Source organism: Gavialis gangeticus, unplaced genomic scaffold (assembly GCF_001723915.1).
Source record: "Gavialis gangeticus isolate Ggan-Ray unplaced genomic scaffold, GavGan_comp1, whole genome shotgun sequence".
In the NCBI taxonomy this organism is placed as follows: Eukaryota; Metazoa; Chordata; order Crocodylia; family Gavialidae; genus Gavialis; species Gavialis gangeticus.
In genome coordinates this window covers 15,934,896-15,944,189 of record NW_017729014.1, presented here as the reverse complement: position 1 = coordinate 15,944,189, position 9,294 = coordinate 15,934,896, and the positions used below count along the sequence as shown (strand labels likewise).

Sequence of the window (9,294 nt, the reverse complement as noted above, 5' to 3'; positions counted from 1 at the left end):
TGGCCCGCACCGCCGAGCGGCGGCAACATGGCGGCACCGGGGGCAGGGCCGGCGCCTCCGAGGCAGCGGGAGCCCCCTGCCCAGGGCTGGCACCCCCTGCCTCAGGTGCCCCCACAAAGAAAGCGGCAAGGGCTGGGCTGGGCTGGCAGGTGCCGCTCGTCGGCCGCCCCCGGCGCGGCGAGTCCGCCTCGGGGTCCGCCACGGTCAGGCCAAGACCTCGGCGCCCGTGGGCGAAGGCCCTTGGCGACGGGGACGCTGAAGGGCAGCTGGAACAAGAGCAGGCCCGTCCCAGACCCCCTCGCCCCCTGCGTACCCGCCTTCGGGGCGAACCCCTGCGTTCGCAGCCGCTCGCTCGGGGAAGGGGGAGCGGGGTCTTGCTGCCAGCCACGAGGGTGTCCTCGTAGCACGTTTCTTCGTCTGGTAGTTGAAAGGCGGCCGGCGCTCTGTGAATAAATGCATCTCCAAAAAACAGCATATGCTTTTGTGTGTGGCTTTCAACCCTCTGAGACTCGAGGCGGCCCTGGGTGGACTGGAGGCACCCCTCAGAAAATGCCAGCTCCTAGATTTCATTCTTATTTTTGACTACAGGAAAATAACAGATTAGTTTGCCCGTTGCCAAGACTGCAGCTATGCGTTCCTGTTTGAAATCTCTGGGTTTGCCTTGTGAATCATGCTTGTAGACGTAATGTTGTGTGGCACCCTTGGCAGGGTCTCGGGGCACCCCAGGGTACCGCGGCACCCTGGCTGAGAATCGCTGGGCCACCGTGTATTTATTCGGCACCGATGCAAAGTTCAGCTCTGTTTGCATGCAGATGAAAACAAGGGGCCAGAGTCTCAAAAGCCCTGTGCAGCAGTAAGGCAGGGCAGGTTTCCAATGAGAGCTGCTCAGGGATGATATTCTGGTTCTTTCATGCTAATTTTCGCTTGCAAATGTGGCGTTTGTGTTCTTGGACTTGTCTGCATTCATTTTAAACACAGGTCCGGTACCCTTAGACAGTTTGCCATAAATCAGCTTTCAAAATGTAATAATGTCCCCATAATAAATCACTCCACTTTTATCTATTACTGGCAAGGCATTCTTGCATTTCTGTGTCTGCTGTGAAAGAGGAGAGATAAAATGCGTAGAAAAGTAATAATACCCTGACCCTATAGTGATTCTGTCATAAGCATATGAATGTTTAGGACACTGAAGGTAATATTCGTACTATGTAAAATTACATTCCCTTTTTTTTATTCTTGTGCCCTTTAATTATCACATTGTTTCTCCAGCCCTGCCAAAATATGCTGCTTTGTTGCTGGATATTCTGAATTGGTGGGTGGTTTTTTATTAGCTTGTTATGCTCGGGCAAAGCAAACAATTTAATTTAAAAATAAACACTTGGGAAGAAAAACTGGTTGGTTTTCAGACCAGGCAGTTTGCTCCCTTTTTAATAACACAGTTGAATGTGGCTTTAAAATATATATGTCAGGTTGAACAAGCATCAAATCTCCTGTCCCTCCAACTTGCATTATTCATGCTGCACCTTTAAATGAAAGGTGCATGACGCTGACTACACAGTGCGTACGGTCATCTTCAAAATCCCAGTTCTAGGGTCTTGTGATCCCGCTTAATAAAACCAGGACTATGTGTTGGGTGTGTTGAGGCTGTTATTAAATTCTCTCGTTACCCTAGGATCCTTTGACAGGATACTGAGAGAGATATCATTGAGTATGAATCCAGTGCGTGGTTTTCTTGTGTTTCTGTTCTCTTTTGTCACTTTCCCAGCCTCACCTGTTCATGGAGTTGGCAAAGGAAGGGAGAATTGCACGCTTGCGATCAGATTTTGGACGCTTCAAATCTGAGCCCCTTTAATAACATATATTCTCCGATATGACTATACATTACAGGGGCTACTTAGGAAAGGTGACTTGAGAGTATGACGGCAACCATTCTCCCTACTAGCAACACAGTCGGTGAACCTGAACTTACTGCATTGCAAGATCAGTGAAATCTTGCATCTAAGAATGGGAGCTGTTGGAGGGGAATGTTAGCTTGGAGCAATTTTCTGAAAGGATGTTAACTCTAGAGTTTTGATGATGTTATAATGTGCAAGTAGAAAGATTGTGCATGTCTAGTTGCAAGGCTACAAGCTCTGGAACAGGCTTCACAGACTGTTATACCACCAGATTATGGTAGATGACATGAACTGAGATTTCTTTAAGTTGAGATATGCTTTAATAAAGATCCTGTTGGATGCAATTAGATGAAATTCTGTGGCTTGTCCTATGCCAGGACGTCCTTCCTGGCATTAAAATATACCAGGATATGGCTGGTAGGTCTTGGTCACTGATTGCTGCATCCTCCAATGCCTATGATAAAAGATAAAAAGTAACTCCATCACAGCTTACTCTTGAAGTGCCTGCATGCAGACGTCCAAAAACTGATCGTTGCAATACATATGCTAGGTTTCTTGTTCTGCTACAAGAACCAGCAGGAAGAGGAAAGTTAGCTTCTATGTGTGCCTGTGAAGCATCTTAAAATTGTCTGGGCTACCCACCAAGCTAAGAAAAAGCTGAGTGATTTAAAAACTTTATTTGCTGCATTTTTTCCCCTGAAGTCAAATGAGACTTTCTGAGAACCCCCAAATGAAAGGCCACAGTTCTCCATTCCTACCTTGACTCAGTAGCAGCAGTCAGCTGGTAAAGTGCTTGACCATAAAATACAGAGCACCCACAGTTGCTACTGCTTTGGGGAGGGTGTTAGGTGTTCAGTGTCTGGTGGCAATGCTGTTTCCTTCTTTGACTGAAGCTAGTGCTGATGAGTGAATGTTCTGTTGGGATCCAAGGTTTTTATAACATTTCTTCAAAGATAAGTTTCTAAGTTTCCTGTGCTCCAGCCTCTGTCGAAGCTCCCAACTATGTAACGCAATATGACCTTGATGTTTAGGTCTTTGCCTGTGAAAGCATCCATCTGTGCGGATCGGATTGCAAGATTGGAGCCTGTGTCAAAACTTAAATGGCAGATACACTTATATTTCAAACTAGGTTCCGGCTCACAGTGAATTTTTATGGCTGAGTTATAAACCACCATGAAATTGGATTTATAATGGAAGAGCTGATGCAACATTTAACAAGGCTAACAACATCACAATCGCATTTCTTTTCCTTCCATGACCATTGGGTATAATCATTGCTGGGCTACCAAGGATCCAGGAGTGATGCCCATTCCCTTTCTTTTCTTTTCTTTTCTTTTCTCGCCCCACACTTTCCAAATTGTCGTCATCTTATGGTGAGGCTCTTTTCTTCAGTCCTCCTGACAAAACACTGATGGCTTTGCATTTATGTTCCTTTTGCAGTTAGTGACCATGGCAGTCAAAATGGTGTCTTCATGAGCATTTTAAGCCATTGTAAATCATATTTCTGGATCTAGGCTCTGTGTGGGATTTTTTTTTTGGTTTTTGTAACTGTATGGACTTTCTCCATCCTGTCTCAGAGACCTTTTTCTACACTAAATACGCAGCTGGTATGTAAGTTAACTCCTTTGCCCTTGGACCCAATGAGTACTGTTCAGGTGCGATGGATGGTATGTGCATGTGTATCGATGGGGTTGTTTTTAATCCTGATCCTGCCAAAACTTACGCAAGTGCTTAACTGTATGTGTGTGAATAGTCCCCCTGTGCTACGCTGGCTATGTTCCTCCGCAGGCTCCAGCCCAAGGTAAGTACATCCCCTTGCAAATCTCACCCACAATGCCCCAAATTTTTTCTCTTTCCTGGTAGTATCTCAGTTTCTGCCTCCTGTTGTGACTGACTTAACCCTGTAATTGTGGTGATTTAGTTTTTGTTCTGGTTTCAGTATAGATAAAAGTCCCTGTATGGAATAAAGCTGTGTTTTATTCTAAGTATTCTTGAAGGGGAAGCTATGGGCCCAGTAGGACAAGAGTATACTTGTCTCTGGGACAGCGTCTGTCAAGCCAGAAAGCTGTCAGTCAGCTTTGCGTACTATTCCTACTAAACTTTTATTGCTTCCTTATACCCACAAAACAAGGAATTAGAAAAAAGCCAATTTGCAGTTTGGCTATTGTGACAAAGCATTAGCGGTAAATATGGGCTTGTGTTTTCATAACCTTGTTTCCTAAAGGATACATGACTTTTTTTTGTAGTGAGGAGAGAATTACATCTGCGCTTTCTGCTAACAGTAACAAAAACTGTTCGTCTAATTGCCTCTGAACATCTCTGAAAACATCCCCCACAGAATTTTTTTCTGTTCTGTAAGTGGTACTTAGCGTAAATGACAGTAACATTTTGGTTTTAAATGTAGCTTTCTGTTGCTCTAGACCTCTCTTCTTGGCGCTGCAGCTCAGTGCCTATGCAGAGCTATAATTTGGCAAGTTGACTGCTGCTTGGCAGGGCAGTTTATAAATCCCTATGTGGAGTGAAAAGTAATTCTTGTGTTAGGAAGGCAAATGTTTTACTGCAGAAGTGGAGCCTTCTTGAGAAGCCAGGGATGAAGAACTGACTTTGCAACACTGCGCATGTTGTTGTAATTATGTCACAGCTTTTCCTGGATACTAAATAACGTACCAAATACTATGCGTTCAGAAATAATGTATGCATTGAACTGTTTCCAAGCAAGAATCATCATACTCTTTAGGACAGAGGAGTGGAGTTGGAACTGGGAAGGGCCCTACCTGATTGCAGTGTACAAATTAAGCAGTATCTGTCATGTGCCTAATGCTTGCTGGGAAGTCTAATAGAGAAGCGTTGTACTGGGGTGTATTTCTTTTGGATGCAGTTTTTCATTATTGTGCTATTCACAACAGACTTAATGTCCCAGCTATGGGAGCATAACCTCAGTTATAGACAGTACAGCACTGGTTTGTATTGCTGGGTGTGTTTCTCTTAGGCTGGTAACAGACTCTCCCAGGCCATCTTCTGTACATGGTGACCTCTGCACCAACTGTTGAGGGAATGGCTGTGCCTTTACTCTAAATCTAGAGTGCTTTCTTACTGACTTCATACTTGTGCATCTTCAACAAATGAATGCAAACATTGCCTTCTAGGCGCAGGATATTTTATAGCTCTTTGCATGCTCCTTGAAGTCAATGGGAGAGGAAGCGAGTTGTGGCAGGATTTACCATGTGTAGGTGCCTACCAAGACTGAATTTCTTCTTCTTTTTTTCTTTACTTAAGGGCTGCTACTTGCATGTTATAGCTGAAAAGCAGGGTCGTCTGATAGTTGGAACGTTTCACAGTAACAGATTCCTTCCTCTTGTGACAATGGACAATGAGTCACTTCCAACCTAGTGGAATAAAAGTTCACTCTGAGGTGACACCCATACATCCTTGCAAACATCTGGAATAATACAAATTCCACTGATTCCTCTTCCAATTCAAAAAACCAAACCCAAACAAAACCCAATAACCAATGTAGTTGCAAATGGAACCAATGTCTTTTGTGATGCCCAGACTGATCATGGGGACTCTGCCAGCTACTTGCACTGTATAGCTTGGGATCCAGACAATTCACACTAGCTGTAACATGCATGCTGCCATAAGACTTCCTGCTGGTCTCCTTTTGTGTGGGGGAGGTGGGGGAAAGCTTTGGAAGAACAGCTTGTGATTTATTACATTGTAAAACACTGTCCAACAATGTATGCTTCAGAGCTGGAAAATATGAAAGCAATAAACTTGCAAGATAAAGCAATTACTTACTGGAATGCCTGTAACTTGATCATAAGATAAATGTACGGTATTGTATTTTGGGATTTCCTTATATCCATTGCATCATTAGCTAGCACAGGACACAGCAAGACAAAATTGTTCATGGCAAAAGAGATACAGGGGAGGAACTATTCAGTCTCAAACACTAACTATAGCCAGTTCCTTGGCTTACGTTGATGAATGTGCTCTGTGCTGCACACTTGTTTCCTGCCTAGCTATTTAAATGGAATATGTCACTGGGGTTGGAACAGCTGAGTGTCCCCTTAAGGACAATCCTGGCAGACAGGTTGAGAAGCCTTCTCTGTCAAGGGCCCTTTCCCACAGTATACCAGAACATCGTTTTTCTGCTCTCCTTCTGGGAGCATGTCAAGACCTCATTCTTCTCATTGTTTGTGATGTGATATCTTTGTTGTATCACTCCTCTTTGGGGAGGGCTGTGAGGAGGCCATTTATTTCTGCAACCACTTTGCTGTTTATTTAATGTGGCTGGTGCTGATTTTAGTGAGAGATCAGCCTTATCTGAGTACCGGGGAGGAGTTATTGATTTTCTGAGTCCTGCGTTTTTAGGGGGGAGGAGTCTGTATGCAGGGGCTATGCCAGGCAACTCCTAGTGATACAATTGCAGCAAGGAGTGTGCCTCCCTTCCCATGACGGCTGTATTTAATTTTTCTACCTCCGAAATAAGTCACCTAGTTTATGAGAAGGATGTGTATGCAGACGTATAAAAATGTCATTAGGTGCCCAAAAGGTTTTTGAACATGCAGAATCTTATGGCCAGGAAATTCCCTTCCTCTTCCTCCCTCTTTCTCTTGCTCACCCTTTCACCCTCTTCCTCGCTCTCTTCTGCTTGCTCTTTCTTTCAATAGGGGATGGAGCTTTGGAAAGTAGATTCCTTCCTTCTGGAAGCAGGAATAAGGAGGTTGTATCGTGAGCGCCACTTAGGTACTTGACTCTTGCCATCTGTTTTGTCATGATTATTTCCCATCCTGAACATAGAATTCTGCATGTACCATGACAAAGATGACTGAAAATTGGCTGGGAGGCCTCAAGAAACAGAAAGTGTTGGCCTATGAGGAAAAGAAGAAATAAAATGCTTAAGAAGAGATCGTTTGTTTTTTGTTCTTCAGCTAGTTTAGTTCATGTTTGAAAAGAGAAATGTCTTCTAATGACATTTGCTGTTTGTGCTGCAAAGGTTGTGTATACGTTCATCTCTGGGCAACTAGATGGCAGGTTGACTTATTCTCACTTTCATAGTATTTTAGTTGTAGAAAATTTTGCGTCTGTGACAGTTGTGGGATTTCAGTTGGATGTTATGGCTGTCTGGCCTCCATAGAACAGCTGAGCTTGTTTGGCTCATGGGATAAATCTAGTTGATTTTAAATGGAGTTTAGTTGATCCAGTTGATTTTGCTCATGGGATAAATCTAGTTGACTTAAATGGAGTTGGAGCAAAACGAGCATTCTCCAAAGTGAATTAAGGATTCATTTGGTTGAATGTTTATTGTTAGTCTATACAGCCTGTAGCTCCTAGGAAAGTCAGCCTGCATTGTGGTAGGTCCTGTACAAACACAGAACTAGAAGACCGTTCCATGCTAGAGAGCATACAATTAAAGTATAAGACCAGAGACAGCAGAGGGATACAGAGAAGCTCTGGGAAACGATGAGAAAACATTGGCTAGTCTGCCAGGCAATTGTCATAGCACATAAGCAGCTTTGCTATAGTCAAGATATTTTGTTGACATCATAGCAAAGAGTTTGAATGATGAGTTCTCCCCAGGAGTACAGAGGAAGAAAAAAGGATGAAAATGCTATTTGGAAAACCTAAAAGGCAGGTGATGGAGAATATCTTGAGCTGATGGGACATTTTAGTCCATGTTTTGATATTGAATGGGAGGTAAATCACAAAGAGCCTAGAAAACGAAGACCGGCATCTTACATTTAATGCTGTAGAGAAGATGGAGCCACTTGTGGGACGTGTAGAGAGTGGTGATGTGGTCAAAACAACATGCTAAAGAAATCCATTTTGCAACAGCATCAGGAATGAATGGATACCAGTAGGGCAAGATTGTGTTCATCAAAGCCAGAAGAAAGGCTGCTGCAGTAACTGAGACATGAATGATCCTTGTGTGGATAGATAGCAAAGGGTTTATTTTGGAAACGTCATGAAAAAAGAGTCTGTCCAACTGGCAGGGCTTGGATGTGAGGACCTTGAGAACTGTCCAAATCAAAGATAGTGCCCAGATTAAGAGTATGAGTGAAGGCAGGATGGTGGTGTATGAGGCTACATCTGGAGTACTGCATCCAGTTCTTGGCACCACACTACAGAAAGGATTTGGACAAATCGGAGAGAGTCCAGTGGATGGTATTCAAAATGGTGAGGGGGCTGGGGGAACTGGGCTTATTTAGTCTGCAGAAGAGAAGACTGAGGGGGGATTGAATAGCAGCCTTCAACTACCTGAAGGGGGGTTTGAAAGAGGATGGAGCCTGGACTGTTCTAGGGGTGGCAGACGACAGAGCAAGGAGCAATGGGCTCAGATTGCAGCAAGGGAAGTTAGGTTAGATATTAGGGAAATGCTTTTTCACTCAAGCCAGGTACAGACATTACACTTTTACAGGTATAAGTGATTGGAAACTGGTTTATACCTGTAACAGAAGAGACGTTTGGCATATACAGACTGGTTTAAAAAGGCAGAACCCAGTCTAAGATGTATCTCCCCCTCACCAAAGGGTGAACGTGTGTTCTGTTTGTAGGAGAGTAGCAAAGCACTGGAACAGGTTCCCCAGAGAGGTGGTCAAATCTCCATCCTTGGAGGTTTTTAAGACCTGGCTTAGACAAAGCCCTGGCTGGGATGGTGTAATTGGGGATGGTCCTGTTTTGAGCAAGGGGTTGGACTAGATCAGCGTTTTTCAACCCCCAGGTCATGACCCAAAAGTGGGTTACAAGAATATATGAAAAGGTCACAAACAAACTTCAAAAATGGATTCTCCTTTAAAAGAGAAAAATGTGGGAAACCGTAGCTTTTCCCTTGCAGGCTGGCGGAGTTCCAGCCTGCAAAGGGCTGCTCGCCCCGCTTCCCCTCTGCTCCACATACCCACGCTATGCCCCACATGCTGGGGGGCTGGGGCCTGGGGGCAGTGGGTCAGGAGTGAGGAGCACTGGTTTGGGACTGGCCATCAATGTTTACAAATGGGTCCTGGTACACAAAAGGTTGAGAACCACTGGACTAGATGACTTCCTGAGGTTTCCTCCAACCTTAATTTTCTATGATTTTAAGTGTTTTGCTAAAAAGGTTGCATGGAATCAGGGTGATATGAGGTCTGCCAACTTGTTTCCATTCTAGTCTACTTTCTTGTTTTGTATTTTTAACCTGATTGCATGTGTTATGTAGAGGGTTGAGCATCCTTTTGAATAAAAATATCTGAGTTCTAATCTTGGCTCTGTCAGTGATTCAAGCTATTCCCCTGATGATCTCCTGAAGGCCCTAGTTCAGCAAATTGTTTATGCATGGCTTGTTAGCATCTGGGCTTGGATTTAAAAGGGATGAAGAGGCAGTCGTGTGTCCCGTCCCGTCCTGTGTCATGCCCCCCCCCCC

The 9,294-nt window shown here is 44.2% G+C and overlaps 1 protein-coding gene across 1 annotated transcript in view; it reads left to right on the top strand.

Moving 5' to 3' along the window:
- DVL1 (dishevelled segment polarity protein 1) overlaps positions 1 to 9,294 on the top strand; it is a 256,248-nt gene that overhangs the window by 368 nt on the left and 246,586 nt on the right. The window lies entirely within an intron of this gene.